This window comes from Ranitomeya imitator, chromosome 6, assembly GCF_032444005.1.
Source record: "Ranitomeya imitator isolate aRanImi1 chromosome 6, aRanImi1.pri, whole genome shotgun sequence".
In the NCBI taxonomy this organism is placed as follows: Eukaryota; Metazoa; Chordata; class Amphibia; order Anura; family Dendrobatidae; genus Ranitomeya; species Ranitomeya imitator.
The window spans coordinates 554,929,518-554,937,654 of record NC_091287.1 but is presented as its reverse complement, the minus strand read 5'-3'; positions in this window follow the sequence as shown (position 1 = coordinate 554,937,654).

Here is an 8,137-nt window from a genome sequence, read left to right as displayed (position 1 = left end):
TTGTTCAAACTTTAGTTTCTTTCTTTTAATAAAAATGGTATTGTGGAAAAAAGAATATCCTAAAAATAGATTTCCTGAAAATAAAATATCTCATTTGACTTCACTTCTCCGGAAGACAATCTGCTGAAATGTGAGATCTAAAAGGAGAAAACCAATTATCCGCTGTTAACATCTAGTTTGGTCTGAAAAGGGAAAAAAAAGCCTCAAACAATTAATGGTCCCCTGCACTGGTCAATAAAGTGTGACAGTGACCCATTAGAGGAGGCAACCTGCAGAGCTTTTGGGCTGGAGATTTGTCTCAGGCTCCTGGGTGCAGCCGGCATTATCTGTAGGGTCAATAACTGGTGCGCCTGAGATATGATGTGATGAATGTATGGAAGTAAAGAGGACGGGCGGGATTACAGTATATTCTGAAAACCCAGGAACGGCCATTTTAATCAGTTATCAGAAAAATTTTAGAACATGGACTCTCCCTTGAAAAAGATGCCTCAACGTACACACAATTGATGTCAGTTGTTCCCATCACAAATCTCATGTGTCCATTGAGTAGTTGGGATATGAAGAAGAACCTATTGGGAGTTTTATATGAAAATATACATTAATCAGCATAGGAAACTCAAATTTAATACTGTTTTCCAGAACAAAAGAATTTTTGAAGACGGAATGAATCAGAGCTTACTTTTTTAGGGTATTCGGTACACATAAAAAGTATTTGATCTGGGAACTGGTAAGAGATGGTTTTCTTAGCTCATTTATTCTTAGTTTGGCCAGGACTACACAACTACGATAAGATAACCAGATCAAGACCATAGATTGAAGACATAAGAAGGAGAAACGTAGACAAGCACCAGTTTATATCTGCATGAGAAGGATGTGTAAGCATCCAACACTGGACCTGGATTTTGTGGTGGGGCTTCCTTTCTTTTATACCCACCAGTGTTATTGGAATCAAAACTGGATTCTCACTATAGAATGACACCCAAATAATGTCTTATCTGAAGGCATGCCATGGATGTTCAGGAAGCAAAAATATGTTAATGTTCGAAAGGTTATATCATAGACTAAGCTTCTCTTATGGTTCACAGCACATCTTCTCTTTATGGTCTACAGAAAGAGGCAGCCTCCCTCATCTCAATGGGTTGAATATCCTTGGCCAGGTCTGGGCAATTCTGGCAAAAATGGAAAAGGCACTAGACCAAAGATATTACCATACCTTGCTCTTTCAGAACGTGGCTGCTCCATGACTGGATGGGAGATTAATAGCTTATGTCAAGGGGCTACCGCGACAGAGAGGTTCCAGAGAACCGCAGCGCTCTGGGCCTCGTTCACACACAGTGAACAGAAGCTCTTCACCTATATTCTGACCTGGCTGCTTTGTGCCAGCAGTGCAGGAGTTAACCTTATTGCTGAGTTGCTGAGAGCTCGGTCTCTCTCAGCTGAAGTGGATTTTGTAATCTGATCCTCTATATAGACCCAATCCTGACTTCAGCTATTGTCAGTGATCAGTTCTACTGCCTGGCTTGGAAGTTGAAGGAGCGTAGTGTTGGTGTTGGAGGTTTATTTACAGAGATTGGTGTCTACTGTTTTGGTTGCATGTTTAACCTGTTTTCCTTCCTAGTTTATTCCTTCTCTTCCCTTCTCTGTGTTTCCTCTGTGGTTGTGTGAGCATTTGGTGAGTTTGAGACTTTTAGTTACCTTGTCTGTATACCCTGTTATTTGTTGTATTATTACACTGGTGCAGTCCACCTCCTTTGGGGGGAGAGGGGGCCACTGATAGGGCCTGCACAGGAGACAGGGATATGCTGGCGGCACGGGCCTCCTAACCATCATAAGTACCCCCGAGATAAGGGAAAGCCATTAAAGTGGTAGGGACAGGTGCGGGTCCCAGTACGCCGTCCTGCCCCTTTAATGCCATTTATGGCGTGACAGCTTATTTGAAGTTACATGGAAACACATATACACTGTATAAAAGCAGAGGCAGGGAATGCAGGTGCCATTTTGTGGTGAATCTGGGCAGTGAGGGTATGTTACAGCTTACAGACTAAGCATTGAAATAGGAAAATAATGCAATAAATGCTGAACAAATGGTACTGACAGTGTGTAACAGCTCAGCAGTGAAGAACAGCTACCGTCATTTACCCATCGCCAGATATGTTGAGATCCCTTTGACATTACTAAGACTGTGTGTGTGTTAAGAAGCTTGAAATGGGTTGGATAGAGTCCCAGGAGATCTTAGAATGTTACATGCGTCTTTTCAGAGCAATTGGAAGCTTTGGTGTACTTGTGCATCATGGCAAATCGATTTGTGGCGAACTGAGTTTTTTAGGGAAAAATTTGGAAAAACAAGAATTTGGCAAATTTGATTTTCAATTTTCATCTCTACTAGTTAGAAAATGGAGCAAAAAATGTCAATTGATTTATTCTGGTGGTGAAAGAGTCGGCCCTCTTATCTCTTGGTCCAAAGCACTTTGTTCGTTGACTTGGGGCTTATGCATATGGCCATAATATAGATCTATTTTGCCCACGAGATTCACGTGCCCTTTACTGTACCTCTGTAAGCCTCCAGTTTATTGCAGATGGCGTCATTCATCTGACTCTTCAAATACAGAGACACATGGAACCTTTTCTCTAGAGGGTCCGACTTTGTACATGCCGCACCCAACCGAGCCGAAACACGAAGGCGGTACCCTTGTAGAAACCATGGTTGTGTTTTCATGGTTTGCTGCCGACAGGTTTGAACAAACTTCAAAGCAAAATAAAACTTTTAGCGAAAAATAAAAAATTTCATTACTGGATTTTGTTTTCATTCTTAAGAACTTTGAAAACCAAAATCAATCGCACGAGATATAATAGGTGGAAATGGATCGATGAAAGGTTGAATGTTCAATTGATGTTGTGCCGATTCGATAAAAGACATTCATGGTTTCGCCCATAAACTGGTGTACAGTATGTGGTGTATATAAGGTGTAATTGTCAACTTTTACTGCTATGTCAATTACAATAATAGCGAGGACGGAGTCTGCAACACTTTCAATGCAATGGAGGAAAATCAATCAGGAATTGATTGCAGTTGTTTTTCAAGATTACAAAGACAAGCTGAACACCCCTCTCATTCTCTCTGCTGGTATTAATTACTGCTCGTTTAGGCTTCGCTACTTATTTTTTTTTTCCATTGATTAAAAAGAAAAGAAACATCCAGAACTTTTAGAAGGAAAATTTAACTTTTTTTTTTTAACTAATTATACTTGCTTTTTACTTTGAGGCTCTACTTTTATGTTTTGTGTTTTTTTTTACAATTATTTAACTAGAACGAAAATTAAAATTATTCCTTACAGGGGCCGTCCACTTTCAGTGTTTCTTAAATTGTCATGAAAAAATAAAAAAAAAAAGGCCCACCTCCTTTCCGAGACCCCAAAATTCCAATATCTCCCTGTTCTCTGCTAATCCCTACTTCCTGATACCTCTGCAGCCAATCGTTTCCCTGCCGGTCTCAGCAGTCAAAGACCTTAGATAGAAAGTTATAGAGGATTATTGAGGGAAGAATGACTTATTTTATTGTTTTATCCCATTTTCAGTCTTTAAAAAATTGATAAAGTGTTAACCGCCTTTAAAAATGTTTCTATTGTTTAATTTTTAAGACAAAGATTTTTATTTATTGCAGTTTCATTTTTCAGTTCAATAAAGAACAGACCATGTTGCAATTTTTATGATGGTCTTCTTCAAGGGATAGTTTGGGCATAAATGATTCTATGCATAAAAGTGGTTCTACCTCTTAATATGATCCAAAATAACAAAAAATAATCAAAGTAATAAATTCATCATACTGATCCCTCAACTTTTCTCTTGATGCCCAGGTTCCTCGCTGGTCATTTTGTATCTTCTTCAGGATAGAGCACTGCAGTCAATCCACTGACACATGCCATTGATTGTCTGCAGTGGTCATATATATGACTAGCGGTGGACCCCGGCAGCACTGGAAGAGGAGCGGCAGGGTGATTGGTAAAGAGAGTAAACTTTCTAATAACACTTTAAAGTTGCCGAATGTAAAAGCAAATCTATGAGTTGGGCTAACGAACTTGAGTCCATTCACTTTTGCTGCCGAGTCCATTGAGTTCCTACAAATTTGCCGCAAATTTGATTCTCACCAAATTGATCAGCTCATCTGTAATGGCTAGAAAATGTTAATAATAATTACAAAATTTAATAATTTTCTTAAACATCACGGTCTAGGAGCCGGCAGAGGGAGTTTGCTGACTGGCGCTACGATTGCAAGTCACCGAGTCAAGATTCTAAAGCCTACAAAAGAAGAAAAAAAAATCATTCCACGTGTCTCAAAGGGCTAAACCTTAGGGAATGTAGGCTGCCTTAGTAGATTTACGGCCAGTTCCCGGCTTAACTCGCTTTTGAACACAATCATCCAGTGTAGTTATGAGGCCAATCTATGCTAAATCATTTTGAGCCTCCTTTAGAGCAGAGATATCATTGTAACAGATGATACATCAAACGAGCAAAGATAAGCAGAGAATTAATGACCTCAGACCTCGGCAAAGCTCTATGTGATCATTTTTGATCTCTTAGGAAATACGTGATATATTCAGTCCGTCTGGCGAGGCCAATGCCTGAGCAATATGTGGACTATTTTTAGGGATGAACAAATTGTTTTTCAGTAAATGAGAGGAGAGATAAATAACGACCGGAGATTTTTCAATGTTTTTTTTACCTAAAATCATCAAAATAACCTAATAAACAACAACAACAACAACAAAAAAACTCACAAGCTCGAAATTCAATATTCTGTAATATTGGAAAAATGACCGTTTCTCAGAACTTTTACATCCTACGACATAATTTGTCATAAAGATCGCCTCCATTGACGTCCTGGGATACAGTATAAATATTGAGAGCGTCTTCCGAGGGATGCAGGTGCCCATTGATCGCAATGCGGGAAATGAATCATTCTGTAATGAACATGAGTATGCAATGGATTGACAGGGCTAATAACCAAAAAATAAAGGTGGATTCAGGTTTTGTCAGGAACATAATTATTTCTGAGAACCAATCTCCGATCTCGACTTGCGATCTCGCAATTTACTCCGAAAGAAAATGGAGATGGATTATGGGAAAGAGGAAGATGAGAAAAGAGTGAATAGTATATACAAGAGAGTGACAAAAAGAGATATGGAAAGCTTCCTATTAGCGTTCAGCAAAAAGATTTGATGAACCTTGGTCCATTGTCCACATCGGTAGTCCCTGGCCACTTGATCAGAGTTATGCAAACGTAGTATTTGCCAGTATCTCCAATGTCTCTATCGATTAATGGGCTCGGTGCAATATTGTAGAGGCGCGACACATGCATAATGCCTACTAATATTGAGAGGCATAATGCATAATGCCTACTAATATTGAGAGGCATTGGGGATGTTGGTAGGTAGAAGGCGGTTCATAGGGCTCAGGACCATCGGCTATGGACTACCGACTTGGTTGCTGGACCACAGTCCATTTTGCTCAACTGTACTTCCTACTCATCTTGATATACCACCTGTAGATATAGAGTCAACCTTGGACCATAGGTCATATCATGCTATCTTGTCCCAGTTACAGTGTAATTGGACATTAGATAACCAGTTATTGACCAGTTTTTGTTTGATGAAGTTGCCAGCTAACCATCTGTAATCTTTATCGAAATAATAGTTCTATATGCACCGGTCAAAACTATGGTCACCATGATAGAACCTGCTCGGAATCCATTATAGGTCTGCTGAGTCATTTGGGTGCAGGTGAGTAACACCATGGGTATCGGGCATGGCTAAAAAAAAATAGAAACCATAACGCAAATGTGAACAAGGATTACAGAGATCAATAGTTCATGAGCTTTGGCAGGTTTAGTCCCAAAACCTTTGAAGTTCAAAAGTTCATTGAGGTCATTATTAAAGCTAAATCCATTTGTGCTTGAAAATTATAGATCCATGCCGAGTTGGAATGTTTTTTTTTTCTCATATCAATTAGATGTCAGTTTTTTTAGAATATCTTATGGAAATAAAATGCTTCCCCCGATCATTTTAAACTTCCAGATTACATGGAAGGTGGTCCAGTTTTTTAGAAGGGCTTTTTATAACTTTATGACAATTTCTAATTTTCTAATATAGTTTTCGAATTTTGATCTTGAGATGAGCAAAATCTGCTCAAGTTGTTCAAGAGATTTCATCTGAACTCGAAGGTGATCTGATTTCCATATAATATGCCATAAAGGTCTCCCAAAAGCCTAAAGCATAATAAATGGGTTAAAAAAATATATAATACTTCCCTAAGTTCTCATCTGACTCCTGGTCCTCCACAAGGGTCTTCATCTTCAGTTCTCCCAGTGCTGGGACCCAAGAGGTCATGTGGGAAGGCAAAGAATGAAGTCCAGGAGTAAGGTGATTGCCAAGAACAAGTGAGTATAATTTTTATTTTATTTTAACCCCTTTCCAGCCCTCAAAAGAATCCAATAAAGTACAGCTCCTTTGACTGCTGGATTCTTGCAAGTCAAATCCCTAAATTTTTCAGAATCGCTAGGATCTCAATTTTTTTTAAATATTGAAATTTGAAACTAATTTCTTTTGAATAGATTCGCCCACCTCTATTTATGACCTCTGTCTGAGATGGTTTAGTGAATCCTACATTGATCAGGGGGTTGGACACGATGACCCTGAAGGTCTCTTCCAACTCTAACCTTCTATGATCCTATGAACCTATCAAAAACTAATCAAATAAGAAACTTTTGTTTTTTTCCCACTGTAGCTTTGTTTTGTCTCCACTTTCAAAATATATCTATGAAAATGTAAGGTATTTCCATGTGGAACTTTTATCTTCCTACACCATGGGGCTTCTGTGACTCTGTGAAGATCTCAATCTCAACCTGTAAATATCCTACAGGAAAAATTTCTAAAAAAAAAAAAGTGTTTTGAGCACAGTTGCCCGCAGTATATTTTTGTGTGGTGGATGAGGGATTGTTCTCTAAAAGCGTTGGCTCACTTTTTCATTGTGTTTGTAAATGTTGACCAAGAAGAAGAGGAATTTGTTTAGATGACAATAACAGCGTGGACAAATGGTGGTGTCACTCCTCCAGTGAACTCCTTCAGATTCTTCGCTGGACAAGACCCAGTGCTGGGCAAACAGCACAATCACTTTCATCTTGGCAGTAGCCTAATTTTGTCAGCATATTTATTTCAAGCTGCCTGTTACAAAGTATATATGTCACTTACTGTGCTCTACAGAAAGATGGGACGTCTGCCACGTAATTTTTCCTCAGGTCATAAAAGACCATCTTTGTTCCTTCCTTCGAAAAATCCATTGGAAATGTTATAATATTTTTGTTTGCTACTTTTGCATTGTAGAATAGTGTGAATGTAATTTAACTGTAAGGGATGATAATTCCCATTGCCAAACTACCCAGTATCTAAAACTGCCAACCCTCTCAGTATCGACAACGGCCAACCTTCCCAGTATCCAACAACTTACAACCCTCCGAGAATGAACGTCGGCCAACCTTCGCAGTATCCACAACTTTCAACCCTCTGAGTATGAACAACGGCCAACCTTCCCAGTATCCACAACTTCCCACCGTCCGAGTATGAACAACTGCTAAAATGTCCAGTAGTCACAACTTCCTATCATCATGTTATCCACAACTACAACCCTTCCAAGTATACACAACTACTAACCTCAATATCTACAAGTTCTAACCCCCTCAGTATCCAAAACTGTTAAACTTACCAGTATAGACAACTGCCAATCATTAAAGTATCAACGATGACCAACCTTCAAAGTATCCACAACTTCCAACCCTCCGAGTACGAACAACGGCCAACCTTCCCAGTATCCACAACTTCCAACCCTCCGAGTATGAACAACGGCCAACCTCCCCAGTATCCACAAGTTCCAACCCTCCGAGTATGAACAATGGCCAACCTTCCCAGTATCCACAACTTCCAACCCTCCGAGTATGAACAACGGCCAACCTTCCCAGTATCCACAACTTCCAACCCTCCGAGTATGAACATCGGCCAACCTTCCCAGTATCCACAACTTCCAACCCTCCAAGTAGGAACAACTGCTAAAATTTCCAGTAGTCACAAGTGGCAATTATCAAGGTATC